Here is a 15,205-nt window from a genome sequence, read left to right as displayed (position 1 = left end):
TATATATATTAGTTTAATTTGTTTGCTTCAAATAGCTTAGTATGCACTATATTGCAATGCATTCTGGGATTGTCTTTTCCTGAAATGTAAATTAATGCTGCCGTAGATTCTGGTGTCCTAGAAGACGATAATGTTTGTTTCAAATGCGCGTGAATGTTGCTCAGAAATGCGGCCTATGGGCAGCATGAGATCTTGTATCTGTAAAATCTGAGAGATACAGAGAACAACCTTACATTAAAGAGTTTTCTTCTTGTTGCATTGAAATTGCTGGGAGATTTTCTGTCAGATGTCTTGCGCTCGAGCGCCACTGAAGGACAGGATCACAACTCATATCAGAAAACAGTTATTGATTCTCACTGCGCCGCTGAGAGGAATCAGTCACGAATTGAATAACAACTAGATCTTTCTGAAGGAAATGTGAGTGGAGTTTAGCGTGATGTGGGTGTTTGTTTACTGGGCCGAGTCAAAATTATCGCTAATTGTAACTATTACTATTTGACTTCACAAACACAACTCATAATAATCCATGAAGATGTGTTTCTGAACTCAAGCAGTGGGTTCAAACTCACTGTCATAATGCCGTTAATTTTTCATGATATTCTCTTTGGTCTCTTCTGTGCTGATGAAATATGAATAGAGTTGAGATGCCTGTTTCTCTGGAGCTCCAGTTATTGCACTTAGCATTATTTTTAGTTGTTATATAAACACTTCACAATGATGAATGTGTGAAAAAGCTCATAATATAGTCAGTGATGTGCCACAACACCACCGCTTAATACTGACTGCTGATGTGTGCTGCTCTTTCAGTGTCCGCTTATGTTTCAGTGACATACTCTCAGATATTTGTGTTAAAATACCTTGGCCAAAATAAAAAAAATAGACACGAATGAGACAATAATAGTATATAAGGCTATAAAATTAAAATGATTCTTCTGTTCTCTCATGTTGATGATGGAATCTGCATTTCTCTGTTATTTATTTCTCTATGGATCATAAAACAAGCATTCTCTCTCTCTCTCTCTCTCTCTCTCTCTCTCTCTCTCTCTCTCTCTCTCTCTCTCTCTCTCTCTCTCTCTCTCTCTCTCTCTGTTGTCATGGCTACAGGTGGCATTACTGCAGTTTCCCAGAAGCCCTTGAAAAGACAAGCTATGCCCTTTTGAGATGACTGACACTGGAACAAACTTCATATCTGGTGAGTGTGTCACTGGTTTCCTCCCTCTCGCTGCGGTTCTCAAAGCTCTGCAGATCATGGTGAACGGGAACATCTGCTGGCAGGTCCCCTGAAATAATGGATTGATACATGCAGACAGAAGGGACAACACTGTATGCTTTTATACACACACACACACACACACACACACACACACACAGTTAGTGAAGACGGTCTCATCCCCTGACAATCAAATACAGCAGAAAAACATATAAAATAATGTGGTCAAACCATTGACTTCCAGCCATCCTTTACTCTTCCTCATGTTGTTTTGTTCTCCATGCAACACAAACAAGCTGTTCTTTCTGGGTGAATAAAGTCAGTCAAAAGACTATTCCTGAAGCTCTCATATCTCATCATATTCAATTCTAGCTAATATTAGCAAAAGGAAAGGGGGAAAACAACTAAACCCATCAGTCGAATTCATCATACAAAGCTTTCCTGTGGCTACAGAAGAGTTTTCAACATAGCGCCCAAGTCCTATGCACATTTTATTATACTTTTATGGTGCTTATTGTCATTTTAATACAAGACACCCCAGGTGAATTGGGTAAAAAAAATAAAAATAAAAATAGATATCACCGTACTTCCTCAGTTGAGTGATTACATGAGGAAGTGCAAACATTTTTTTTGTATTGCAAGTTTTCTTAAATGTTATGTTTAAAAATGCAAATGATGCATTATGTAATTAAATATTTTGCATATAATTCCAGAGCATAAATCTGAACATTGGATAAATCCAAGTTTAGAATTCTTGTTTGATTTTGTTGACATTGTTAGATTTAAAGTTTTTACTTTAGGTTTTTATTGAGGAGATTTTGGATGTCTCCTTTTATCACTCCATAAATCAGAAAATACTGTCAACAGCTTGGAAAAAAAATAAGTTTTCACCATGTTTTTAGGAATAAAATGTTAAATATATCAGGCAAATAAAATATGAACAAACCCCTCAGTAAAAACCTTCTAGATTGGAATACAACTGTAAGGTCTGGTATATGCACGTGCTGCTGAAGCCTTTAAAGATGTGTATTGTAATTGAAATCTACAGACTTAAAGGGTTAGTTCACCCTAAAAATGAAAATTCTGTCAGTCATTACTCGCCTTCATGTTGTTCAACCCCGCAAGACTTTCGTTCATCTTCACAACACAAATTAAGATGTTTTTGATGAAATCTGAGAGCTGTCTCACTCCTCCATAGGCTTCTATGTAATCGAGATCTGCCAGCCCAGAAAAGTTAGTAAAGACATCGTTAAAATAGTCCAAGTGACTACAGTGGCTCAACCTTAAGTTTATCAAGCGACGAGAATACTTTTTGTGCGCAAAAACAAACAAAAATAACAACTTTTTTCAACTCTTCATTTTCTTCTGTGTTTCTCTGAGTGAGTTCACGTAGTGTAACAGCGCAGCGCTTCTGGGTTGTACGTCAGAACGGAGGCTCACTATTGGCCAGCATCACACACATGACCAGCGTCTGCCAACAGAAGCCTATGAAGGAGTGAGCCAGCTCTCAGATTTCATCAAAAATATCTTAATTTGTGTTCTGAAGATAAATGGAAGTCTTACGGGGTTGAAACAACATGAGGGAGAGTAATTACTGACAGAATCTTCATTTTTGGGTGAATTAACCCTTTAAAAGTGTATTTCTATTAGTATGAAGCAAAATGTTATGAAAAGCCAAATAGCCCCATAGCTCAAACTTGACCAGTGCAGAAGAAAAGAAACATCAGGGTGAGTAAGCAATGACCAATTGTTCATTTTTGGCTGCACTGAACCTGACATCATGTACTATATGTTCTACACCCGATCCTTCATCCACTCTAATCACATTCCAGCAGTCGAGTGTGTCTGTGCAGGGAGGAGATGTTTTCCAGTAAGCTCTGAGCTGTGGTTTCTGTGGTCTGTTTAGATGGAGCGGTGACATCATATCTGACCACCTCATTATCTCTAATGCGTTACACGCCTTTAACTGCAGGACTCATCGCCCAACCACAGAGTAGTTCATGGGTCTGTCGGAAAGATGAACAACAGGGTGCAACTTGGTTGTTTGACAAGATTGCTGAAAGAAGCAAGCAATGGCATGAAGAACCAGGTTTCTCCAAGAAGTGTGACAGGAGACAGAAGATCGTTTGACTGTTTATCTCTTCAGGATGTGTCAATGTCTAGCATTATACAGCCATTAGCCATAACTGAAGTGGTAAAATGTGGTTTAGTCTGAAATAAACAAATAAATATATCAGAATATATCTGAATACAGTAAACATAAAGATTCACCTCAGTATACATCATCTATGCATGTTTATATTGTCCACAGCGCGGTAAATGGCGCTAAACATATGCGTGTGAATTACACTGGCATCACTCGCCTCCAAACACATTAATCACGATATGAACAGAGTAACAACAATCGGATATACAGCTGCGGCATGAAAGTGTTAATATATCACAATATAACAGCTAAGTATAAGGATAAAGACTGTGAGCTACAAGGTTGTTAATCGATAGTATTTGCTTCTGTTACGGCCGTAAGTCTGCATTATTTCAGCTTATTTTTAAAATAATTTTGTTTAACAGTGGAAATTCCTGGTAAAAAAACTACATTACCCATGATGCTGTACAGAAAATTCAACCAATCATAGTCGCAAAAAGCAAAACTTGCTAAAAGATCTCTTTAGCTCCGTCCAATCCCATGATGCACTGCGAATGATGTAATCAAGTCGATCTCACTACACTCTCAAAATACGTAAATATTTGTATATACAGTATATATATATCTTGTATATATGTATATTTTGCTATAAACTTAAGATGTTTATATATATATATATATATATATATATATATATATATATATATATATATATATATATATATATATATATAGTTTATATTTCTCCATCGTTTGGTTATGCTGTTCGCAATGCTTTATAAGATTGTAGTACTTTCCCCCACTAAAGCCATTAAGTAGTACAAAGACTTTTTGTATGATTTTCAAATACTTTTGGCTTTAAATCAAATTTTGTAATGTTATGATTCTCCTTAGCTGATTGGCTTGGTTCATGTCTTACAATGTTTTAACAAAGACTTTTAAAATCCTAATGGGAGAAATGGATAGAAAAAAAAAAAAAAAACTTCTGTAACCAACGGCTGCTGATAAAGTGGACGGACACTGTGTCACTCTATAGCATTCATGTTAAACATAAAACCACCATGACTTGTTGATTGGTTGCTAAGAAACTATTTGTTTATCCAGCCGCTCTGTTTGACCAATCAGAATTCACTTCGGCAGGATCCAATTAAAGCAAATCTACAGCTGACGTGACGAAGCTTATCAAGTCCAGGCTGCTTCCCTGAGGATAGCAGATCCACTTTAAGATGATGATTCATCCTCCTCCTCCAACAGATATTACACTCCATCAAATAATCTTCATCAATAAAAGATCTAGAGTTGCTTTTACTTTGGCAAAACGTGTTGCATTAGCTTTTTATAGATCGGCAGGGCGTCTTTATCCTGTGATATCAGCAATCATGGCTAATGCCTTCAAAGCAACAGCCGCTGCCAGAGGATGATGTTTAAGCAGACAGACGTTTGTAACTTCCTGCACCAATCATGAAGTATTCATTACCTACTTCAAGCCATAACAGCTTATTGTATTATTCATTGCAGAAGATCATGGGATTATTCTCTAGAATATTGCGGTTTACACACTCATCAAGGTTATGGAGACGATCATGTATGTGCATTCAAAATGAAATTCATTAATAGATGTCAGAGACATGCAAACTTCACAAACCAGAAGTCATTGTCACAAAAATAAAGAGGTTTTGGGATTGAAGTTTACTTTACCGGTATGGTATCTTTAAAGTTTACTTCTAGTTTACCACAGGTAGTTTTCTACAACAGCATTTGTCAATTTTACTATTACCATATCAGTAAAGTTTATTAGTAATTTACCACATTTTGTAAATTACACGTTTACCACGTGTAATTCAAGTTTTCTACAGCAGTAATAGTAAAGTTTACTATAGCCATATAAGTCCAGTTTACTGGTACAGTACAGTATGTTCACTAGTAGTCTACTATAAAATATTTGTTTTTTTTATTTTATTTGTTTCAACTGTACATGTTAATTCAAGTCAAGTCACCTTTATTTATATAGCACTTTTTACAATACTGTTTCAAAGCAGATTTACAATGATAACAGGAAAATAATGCAACAGTTTGTTTTTGTCTCTAGAAGAAAATAGAGTCATAGTCCAGCTTAAGTAAGTTCAGTGATTGTTCATTTTTGTTATAAAAAAGTTATTAATTTAATTCATTTATATATATAGCCACTCTGGAGAAAACAGTTATGTTTAGTGATGTTATCTCTCTGGTTTACTGGTAGTTTATTGCAGTATTAGTTAAGTGTATTATAACAGTATAAGTCAAAGTAGTCTAGTAGTCTACCATATTAGTATGTGTTAAGTTTACTGGTACAGTATCTGCCATTTTTCTTCAACAGTATGCATCATTCTGGTTTACTCGTAGCATTATTAATACTGTAATTAGTAATGTAATATTAATATAGTAATATAATAGTATTGTAATCAAAGTTTTACTCATACAGTATCTGTAATTTTTGTTCATCTGTATATGTCAAGTTTAGTGTTCCAGTATCTTTTCGATCTGCTGATAAATTTCTACAACAATATTAGTCAAGTTTACAATAACCAACCACATAAGTCAAGTTTACTGGTAGTGCATCTTCACTAGAATGCCTATAATGGTATGTGTGACATTTACTAGTAAAATATCTGTCATATTCCTTCAACAACACTATATCTGTTAAGTTTTATCTTTTATGTTAAGTTTACTATTAGTTTTCTCAACATTTCAGTTCTGGTAAATTTCTAAATTACTAGTACAATAGTATGAGGTTTACTGGTCAGTTATCTGTCAAGTTTAGTGCAACATTATCTAGCAGTTGTTTGAATAACGTGTCAAACGTGCATTAGTGAAGTTTCAGTAATGTGTGTTGACTTGCTCTCATGTATGCTGGTGAGAGATGAGGAAACATCCAGAGACATGCGGTTCTCCCAGAGTGAAGTGCTCAAATCCTCATAAATATGAGTGATCTGGGATTTGATTGATATTGTGGCTAAAAGCTTTCCTGCTGCGCTGCCAAGACTCTAAATCTGAGGGTCCATTTTCTTTGTGTCAGGTTTTACTTGTTATGTTCAGTCCTTTCACGGCAACACTGTGGACATTCAGCTCCATTAGACACAAATACTGCCAGAGCAGAACACAAACTAGTAGTTATACAGGCTGTACAAGATGAACAAGATGTTTTATATAGTGTATACATGCTGGACTCAACAAAATATTCATGCCTAAAATTAAGATTTATGTATCTGAATTGCTTATAAAATTTCCACACACCATTTTAACAAACAAACTTGTTTGATGCAGAATGCAATATGATGCAGTTTTTGTCCATCATACATAAATGAAACAGGTACAATGTCTCTAACAGTGCTAATAAACTGAATGTGTTTATATATTTATCATCAATACATCCAATTTGTTTCAATCTCATACATTTTTACTAATTGAATATTGCTTGTTCCACAGCTAACATTATTTTAACCACATTTCAGTCATGACAACTCTGGGAATAGTTTTAGCATGTTATTGAATATGGCAATGTTAATGTATTTGGTCTTGCCAGACTAGATCCGCTGCTGCTGTTGAGTATTGCTGCTGCTGGAGAGAAAGTATAGGCTTGCTACTGCTAACATTTAACATTTATGCATTTGGCAGATACTTTTATCAAAAGCGACTTACATTGCATTTCAAAGTACACATTTACATTCTTATCAGTTCTTGCTTTCTCTGGGAATCGAACCCATGACCTTGGCATTGCAAGCGCCAACGCTGTACTGTTTGGAAAGATAACAGATACGGAGAGACGCTGCTGTGAGCATGAAAGATGCTGACGCTGCTGCATGAATAGACATATATAAATCCCGCAGCAGATCTAGGCAGGTGGAGCTGGGGAGGTGGAGGGGTTCAGAGGAACTCTGATAGGATGTTGCAGGACTAGCTTTCAGCAAACACTGAACCAGACTATTTAAATGTTGAGCAAGCATCTCATTGGCTGCAGGATCAGGAGAAACCAATCAGCTTGTGCCAAGCGGTAATGATGTGATATTTTTTGCAGATTGCATGTAATGGACCATCAGCCAGCGCCCTCTAGAGTTTCATGACTTAACTAGATATACTTTTTAACTGAATAAATGTGTTTTTTTGTGTGTTTTTTTTCACAATTAACATTTATGCTGCTTCTAAGCTATTTGAATAAATGCATTTTGAAAATATCATTATTTAAATAAAATCAAATCAAAAATAGTCTAATAGATTCAAATAGTTAGTAATAAACTATGTTATGATTTTTTTTGAATCATAACATACTCTGACCCATTTTCTTTACCCTTTTCAATGATTTAGGATGGACAAATATGCATCACATCAAGTTTATTCATTTTTTTATGTTGAAACTGTAATCCAAATGCATGGAAATGCAATTCAAATACATAAATAGTAAATTTATGCATCACATGTAGGAGCATTACTGCTTGTACCTGAACATATTTGACAGGATTATACAGCTAATCTTGGAAACACTGTTCATTAAGTAATTGCCATGAAAGTATACTGTCAGCTGGTGTTTACTGCGAAATAAACCCGTGCAGTATCAGAAAAGAAACCTCCTCTTTACTATTTATTATCCCTTGAATAGCAGGATATTTGAACTCAAAAATGTCACCAACGCTAAAGAAAACTCAACAGACCTTTTAAAGTGTTTTAAAGTTTGTAGATTTATGTCTCTCCTGGCTCGTTTGTGTTGGTGAAAGGGCAGCTGGGTGATTTTATTCCTGTGTGTGGTGCAATAGTTTATCTGTGGCTGTGTGTGTGTCCACACTCCTTATCTCTGAACCTGAACTGTTCCTATCAAATCTCAAGCAGCCCCGATCCGCTGCTGTATCCATAATCGACCCTTCACATCCTCACATCACCCCGAGAGCTCGAGCAGATAAAAGCTCAAGTCTCTCACAGTTGTTCTGTGCGAGTATGAAGAGACCTTGAGGAGTAACAGATTATTTGGAACGGATCAGGGATGTGAGAAACTGAAAAAATAAATAAAAAATCGTAATATTTTCTGGGATTCTTTTGATAACAATTCAGTTCTGATTGCACCACGACAAGCGAGATTCAAACCGGTATTTCCAGCAAAGAAGGTGGGCACGCTAACAAGACCACAGCCTCTAGCATTAGTCGCCAGCGCACCTCTCTTGAGATCAGGGGAGTGAGGTTTACCTGCACAGCTCTTTACTAGCTGGCCTCCGTTACACTCACCCATCCGGGTCACGGCACCAATGTAACCTCATGAGAGATGTGCGTGTCAACAAGGATGCTAAAGACCGCAGCCTCTAGTGTTAGTCGCCAGTGCACCTCTCTTGAGATCAGGGGAGTGAGGTTTACCTGCACAGCTCTTTACTAGCTGGCCTCCGTTACACTCACCCATCCGGGTCACGGCACCAATGTAACCTCATGAGAGATGTGCGTGTCAACAAGGATGCTAAAGACCGCAGCCTCTAGTGTTAGTCGCCAGCGCACCTCTCTTGAGATCAGGGGAGTGAGGTTTACCTGCACAGCTCTTTACTAGCTGGCCTCCGTTACACTCACCCATCCGGGTCACGGCACCAATGTAACCTCATGAGAGATGTGCGTGCCAACAAGGATGCTAAAGACCGCAGCCTCTAGTGTTAGTCGCCAGCGCACCTCTCTTGAGATTAGGGGAGTGAGGTTTACCTGCACAGCTCTTTACTAGCTGGCCTCCGTTACACTCACCCCTAAACCTCACCCGTTACACTGGTATGTTGTCTGGTTTAGGCCTGTTTTGGACAAGCTTAAACAAATGGTGTAGAAGCAATTTTCACTCAAGAATTGCTAGTATTTTATTGCATTTTTTCCCTCATATATTGAATTTCGTCTCATTCTAACTGCATTAATCTGCATCACGCAGTGAGAGCGAGCACTATCAAGATGTTTTTGTTTGTTTTTGCCAAGTAAGTGACATACTCGATAATGTAAGCTTCCACATCATCTAAACAGCAATTACTATATTATCATAGGCGATACTGTACATATCACACACTGATTATTTTTTAGTTTAGTTTTATTTAGAGTTTGACAAGGCAGGATATTGAAGGACAAAACCCTGAAATGTATCAAACAAAACACATACTCAAGACAACCTTATGTAGGCTACCTAATTTACAAAAAACAAAAAACAGGTGAAGTAAAACAGATGCACAGAAAAACTTGAAATACATCAGGTTTATACAAAAACCATGTACGTTATTTATAAAACAATTTAAGAGCATGTGGAATAATAGAAAGTTCATGTCTTTTTGATTTACTCCTGGGCACAACAAATTCCCTACGCTGCCGGAAGTAGGTGTTGGAGCCACAGACAAGAAACAATGCAGTGTAGTTTAGTAAAAGTATGTATAGTGGCCTCGTCGCACCTCTCACTCAGTGATGGGACAGTAGAAGTTGGAACACCTATTATCCGACAGCAACGTTTTTGGACCCTCTCTAACTCATCAGAGAGACCTTTAGGTAGTCCACCCCATACTGGGCTAGCGTACTCAAGAACTGGCCGTATAAACGTCAAATATACTTTCATTAAAACATCACAAGGGATACCCGTGTTTTTAGCAACACAGAGATAGTGGATTCTAGGACGCACCTTCGAAACCATCGTGGGCATCCCACGACAGAACAGAAGAAATTTGAACTCCAAGCAGTTTAAAGGTGGAAACTCTGCTAATTACATGTCCTGATATTACAGGAGAGGAAGGGCAGGGAATGTGTTCGTCTTTCCTGGAGCTAACGACCATATTTTTGTAAAAATGGGGAATCTTAGCAGGATAACAATTTTGCAGATGTGTTTGAATTGTTTTATTATAGTAACTGTAGTAATTATAGTATTTGGCATATGCATGGCAGAAACTGTGATTGCCATGGTGAATTTCTAAGGGTTGAATGTCTAAAAACGAATGGTTGTGTGCTGCTGTCAATTAAGCCGTCTATCAAATGCACAAACTTTTGTTACTCTGTGTTAATTATATCAATCAAATCACATCAAATGTTGAAAACACAGATTCCAGCAGCAATAAAAGACAGAAATAATCAGTATCTGATTAACTCCAGTGTCCTGATTAGGCTCATAGCAGGGCTCTTTCTGTCTGGCCCTGCAGGGGTCACAGTTTCAAATCCTTCATCTTCATTACAAGACAATCAGAATTAACTACGCATGAGAAAAATGTCTAATTATCACCTACTGACTTGCTCATTAAAGCTAGGATAGTTTTTCATAAACACTTTTTGTTACTTGTTAAAAACTCTCTCTGATATCAATTAATAATAGAAGCGGTAGAAATATTGTAAAATGTATGTGTATAAATCTTCTGTGGTAGTCTCAGGATCAAAAATAAAATCATCTAATCATTGCATTTGTTTCGATGACTACTATTAAAATGCCATTCACGGGTTTATCTCCTCCAAAAGATTGAACATTGAGCCTCGCAGACACCATCAGAACATTGAGAGCGTCGGCTCAATCCATCAATCACTTTCCAGCTCAACCAGTCTCTCTGCATTAGACCTTCAAAGAGTGAACAGGTCATGAACACGTCAAAGCGAATAGAGCATTGCGATGCAAAGCGTTACAATGGACGCTTCAATACATCATCATCATGGATTCGTTCAGAAATGTTCAAGTTTATATTGTTTACCTTGACTTGACCGTTGTAGACAAACTCCAAAATTGCTCCCTCTGCGCTGGATGGGTTTAGAATAAGCAAGATCTTCGCATTCGCTCCCCTGACAGCAACATAGTGTCTGCCCAGATCCGGCCCACATCTGGGCTGTGTGTACCAGATGTGGGCCGACACTAATTGCTGTCTAGGACGACAGAGTGTTAGTCTACTCAGCTGCTTACTCATGACAAGTAGCTACACAGCTAAAAGTATTCCTAATTTTTTGGACCTGTACTGAAAGTTCACAGTTTCAAAGTTTGGCTTGGTTCCATCCAGACCATGCAAGACATCATTTCACCATTTTACCGTTTCTCCAGATTGAAGTGAGCAGTCCGTCAAAACACAAGTGCTCAGTGTCGTTGACAGTAATGATATTTCGCCGCTACATCCTTTAATATTTTCAACTAGAGCCAAACACGCTTCATTCAAGCCCTTTGCGCTGATGCGCGTTGCGTCTCTCTCCTGCTAAAGACGTAACGATTCTCATTAAAAGCTGCAGATGACGCGGTTATTATAACAACAGTAGCAGAAACACAGTGAGCAGCAAATACATTTATTTATAATACACATACAGATGATTCCGACCATTTAACTAAACCAGGTTTGTGACAAGTTAACATGTGGTGCCTTTTTTCCCATACATTTAGCATTAATAATCAGAATATTAATAGCATTTCATAATAAACAATGTTATACTGTAATTTGGAAAATTATGTACAGATAGCAAGGGAAGAAAATTTGTTTATGAAATAACTAGTTAAGATAGTTTTGTGCTCATGCTGAGTTTTTATTATTAGATTATGTACATTGTTTGTTTTTAGTAGTTTATTACTTTAAACAAAATATAAAAATGGTCCATACTTTTCTTTTCCAGTTTTTGCCATACACATAGGGTTTAATGTAAAAATAATATTAATAATAATAATAGCCTGATAAAACATCAGATCTTACCTTTTTATATTAATATCCAGCTGGGAGAAATATGTACTTTTTTTTTTGGTAAATGTTGGTAAAAATTCCAACTTTGGCTCTCGGGGCCCAAGATTCTCATCTTTGATGACTATTTTGAGTGTTTAGGATTTTTTATTTTACAGAGTACTATGGCTGCCCCGATGGAAACGTATAACCTCTGCTGGGAAGGAAATATAGAGACCGGACCGGAACTTTATTTGAATAGCCCTGCTCTATTGTAACCAATGATAAGTCGAGTCTCCTGTGTGATATTTGCGTAGCCGTTATAGCGTACTGTCTGAGTACAGCGTCCCAAATCAGTCACTTACCAGACTTCTTTTCTAGACTATCTGCTTTGGGTTTGGAGCAAAGCTCTTGTGTCCCTAAACTGTCAAATGACTAGCCTTGAAAAGCTCTTATTATAAACATTGATCTTGATTGTTATCAGGGTTTGAAATTAACACCTGCCAAATGCGAGTAAAAATACACTGTCAAATCAGTAGCCAATGTGGTGGGATGCTTATTGTGTTTACTCACTCTGCTGTGGAAGTTTGTGTGTAAGCTTGTGTTTGTGTAAATACAGTGTATCTCACAGAGTCTGCTCATGTCTGGCTTACTTGAACACACACGTCACTACTCAAATAACAGCGCGCTTGTTCAGTTGCATTGAAGCAAGATTAAAGAAACATAATGTGGCGATACTTGCCTGGGGTAACTAACATTTGAGACATTGTTATTTTCCAACATCTTACAATTTTAGAAGACCCTATCTTATCCTGAGACCACAGGTTTGTTTTGTCCAGTGTGGTGTTTGATATTCTTTATACTGTATTGATCTGTCCACCTAAAATTAATTTTTTGGTGATTAGGATGAAAGAGGAAGGGAGTAGATGGCTGGATGATGGGATTTTGTTTGAATAGGAAATTAATGGATGAAATCCAAATTTTATAATAAATAAATAAATAAATATATAAGCTGTGACGTAGTTAATCTGGTTTATTTGTTTTTCCTTTTTTTTTTTCTTTTTGGCTAGTAGAAGTTCTGAATGGCCGGTACCTTAAAAATGTTGTAGCCAAATTGGCCAGTGAGTGAAAAAGTTCATTTCAAACCCTGATAGTTATACATATTTTACAAGGTCTTCTGATGTGGCTCTTGTGACACAATCCACAGCATGTCCCTACAAAAGAAAGCATGTCTAGAGATGTTGTCCTGGAATCACCGGTCATGCCAACACCACAGATCTATAACAGTCAGGGAAATCTCAGCTCAAAAAACAGCTTGATTTCACTAATGTCTTGCATTTTACCAGGAGCACAATAAGAAAGAGGAGATGCTCCATGAATGGAGAAATGATTCTAGTATTTGTTAATATTTTAAATCAGCTTTTATTTTATATCTGTTTTCATCTTAATTTTAGTTTAAGGTTTAGTCATTTTAAGTGCTTTGTGCATGTTTTTTTAATGTTTTTACTTCACCTTTAAGTCATATCAAAATTGCCCTTTTTTATGGAATATCGCCAAGTTTATTACCAATAAATCATTTATAATATGATCTTGAGTCAGAATATCTTCATCTCTTCTCTTCTCTGATGACGAGGGCGGGGCTATAACCTGTCACTCACATGAGATCCACCAATAGCAAACCACAATCATCCAATCAATTCCCCACAGACCAAATCAAGCCCCGCCCACATGTGCCAACTTCTGTTTCATGCCGACTTTAAACATTTTATTTCAGGCACCTTTTCTAATTTTTCATCTAATCAACATTTTTCATCTTTTTTAATTTATTAATTAATCAAAGCATTTTTTTTTTATTAATGTCTTCCCCATTCAAATACACTAACATTCAAAAGTATCAAATAATTAAGACTTTTTAATCCTTTTGAAAGAGTCTCATCAAGGCTGCATTCATTTGTTAAAAAATATAGTAAAAAAAAATGTGACATTAACATTTTAAATAAGTGTTTTCTATGTATATATATTGTAAGATGTCATTTATTCCTGTGATGAAAGCTGAATTTTCAGCATCATTACTCCAGTCCTCAGTGTCACATGATCCTTCAGAAATCAGTATAATATGATGATTTTGGTGTTTTTCTCCCCTCCAACGTCCAGCCGTATAGAGACACTTTCCACAGTCTTATCAGGTCCCAGTGGATTAAATTAAGTCTCGGCCTTCAATCTTCTCTTTGTTGAATTGTCTGTTTCACTGTGAAAAATGTCAGATTGCAGAGGTCAAATGGGTTGCGAAAGCCATTTCATATTGATTTAAGTCATTTCGTTTCTTTTTGAATCCTGCGATCGGCGTTCACAGTCCAGATGAAGTGCGTTTGCTCGTCGCACGGCCCAGCGTTCCCTCAGAAGGGCTCGAGTGCTTCAGAAACCCAAACCCAACATCATTAGAGATGTCTCACTTCTTGGTGTCATTTAACAGGTTTTATTTCACACTATTGCTGAGTCTTGCTGTGGTATTTCATCATGCTGGCGTTAATGCTGACTCTGTATGTTTGGGAGGTGGTCCGGCTCGCTTTCCAAATGTCATGTGCTAACTAACCCAAAACAAAAGTGTTAAATGTGCAGCGAGTCATGCATGATTACGGTCTCCTTCACCAGCTGTCGACTCCTCCTAATTACAGCTCTGACATCAATGACAGCAGATCGCACAAACTGAAGCGCAGGAAACTGCACAAATACAGAGAGAGGTGGAGCGGCTTTTCTAGATGGATGAGCGTCTGCTTGTGTGTTAGTGATGCAATTCCTGTGGGCTGGAGTGAGCGCCGTGTAAACAGTGCTTTATGGCTAGTTTCATCACATTCCTTGTGCCTTTCTAACAACAAAGCTGGATTTAGGTTTTTTTTGCATTGTACAAACTTAAAGGGTTAGTTAACCCCAGGGTTCTCAAGTTTTATCAAAAGCTTGGAGTGAGATCACATGTGGTTAGGGGAGGAGCCCTAATGGAGCCCCGCCCCCGCCCCCCCCAATTTTACCCATTGTTCATAATTAACCAGCACAAATTGGAATTATAACAATTGGTAAATCTGATAAATGACAGAGCAATTCATCACATCAAATATACTCTTTAATGTTACATTTCAAAATTACAAATATACAAAAATTACAAAAATATAACAAATTGCTCCAAACAGTTTGGAAAAACAAATCTTTTTGCATTTT

The 15,205-nt window shown here is 37.1% G+C and overlaps 1 protein-coding gene across 2 annotated transcripts in view; it reads left to right on the top strand.

Annotated features, from left to right (window-relative positions):
* The window catches only part of lrfn1 (leucine rich repeat and fibronectin type III domain containing 1), a 163,570-nt gene that overhangs the window by 112,300 nt on the left and 36,065 nt on the right, over positions 1–15,205 (top strand). For both annotated transcript variants that reach the window (XM_079886532.1, XM_079886533.1), the window contains exon 2: positions 1,105–1,192. The gene's annotated coding sequence lies outside the window, so the exon portion shown is untranslated. The remainder of the gene's footprint in view (positions 1–1,104; positions 1,193–15,205) is intronic.

The sequence above is a fragment of the Squalius cephalus genome (assembly GCF_949319135.1).
Source record: "Squalius cephalus genome assembly, chromosome: 11".
Lineage (NCBI taxonomy): Eukaryota > Metazoa > Chordata > Actinopteri > Cypriniformes > Leuciscidae > Squalius > Squalius cephalus.
This window is presented reverse-complemented; position numbering and strand designations above follow the sequence as displayed.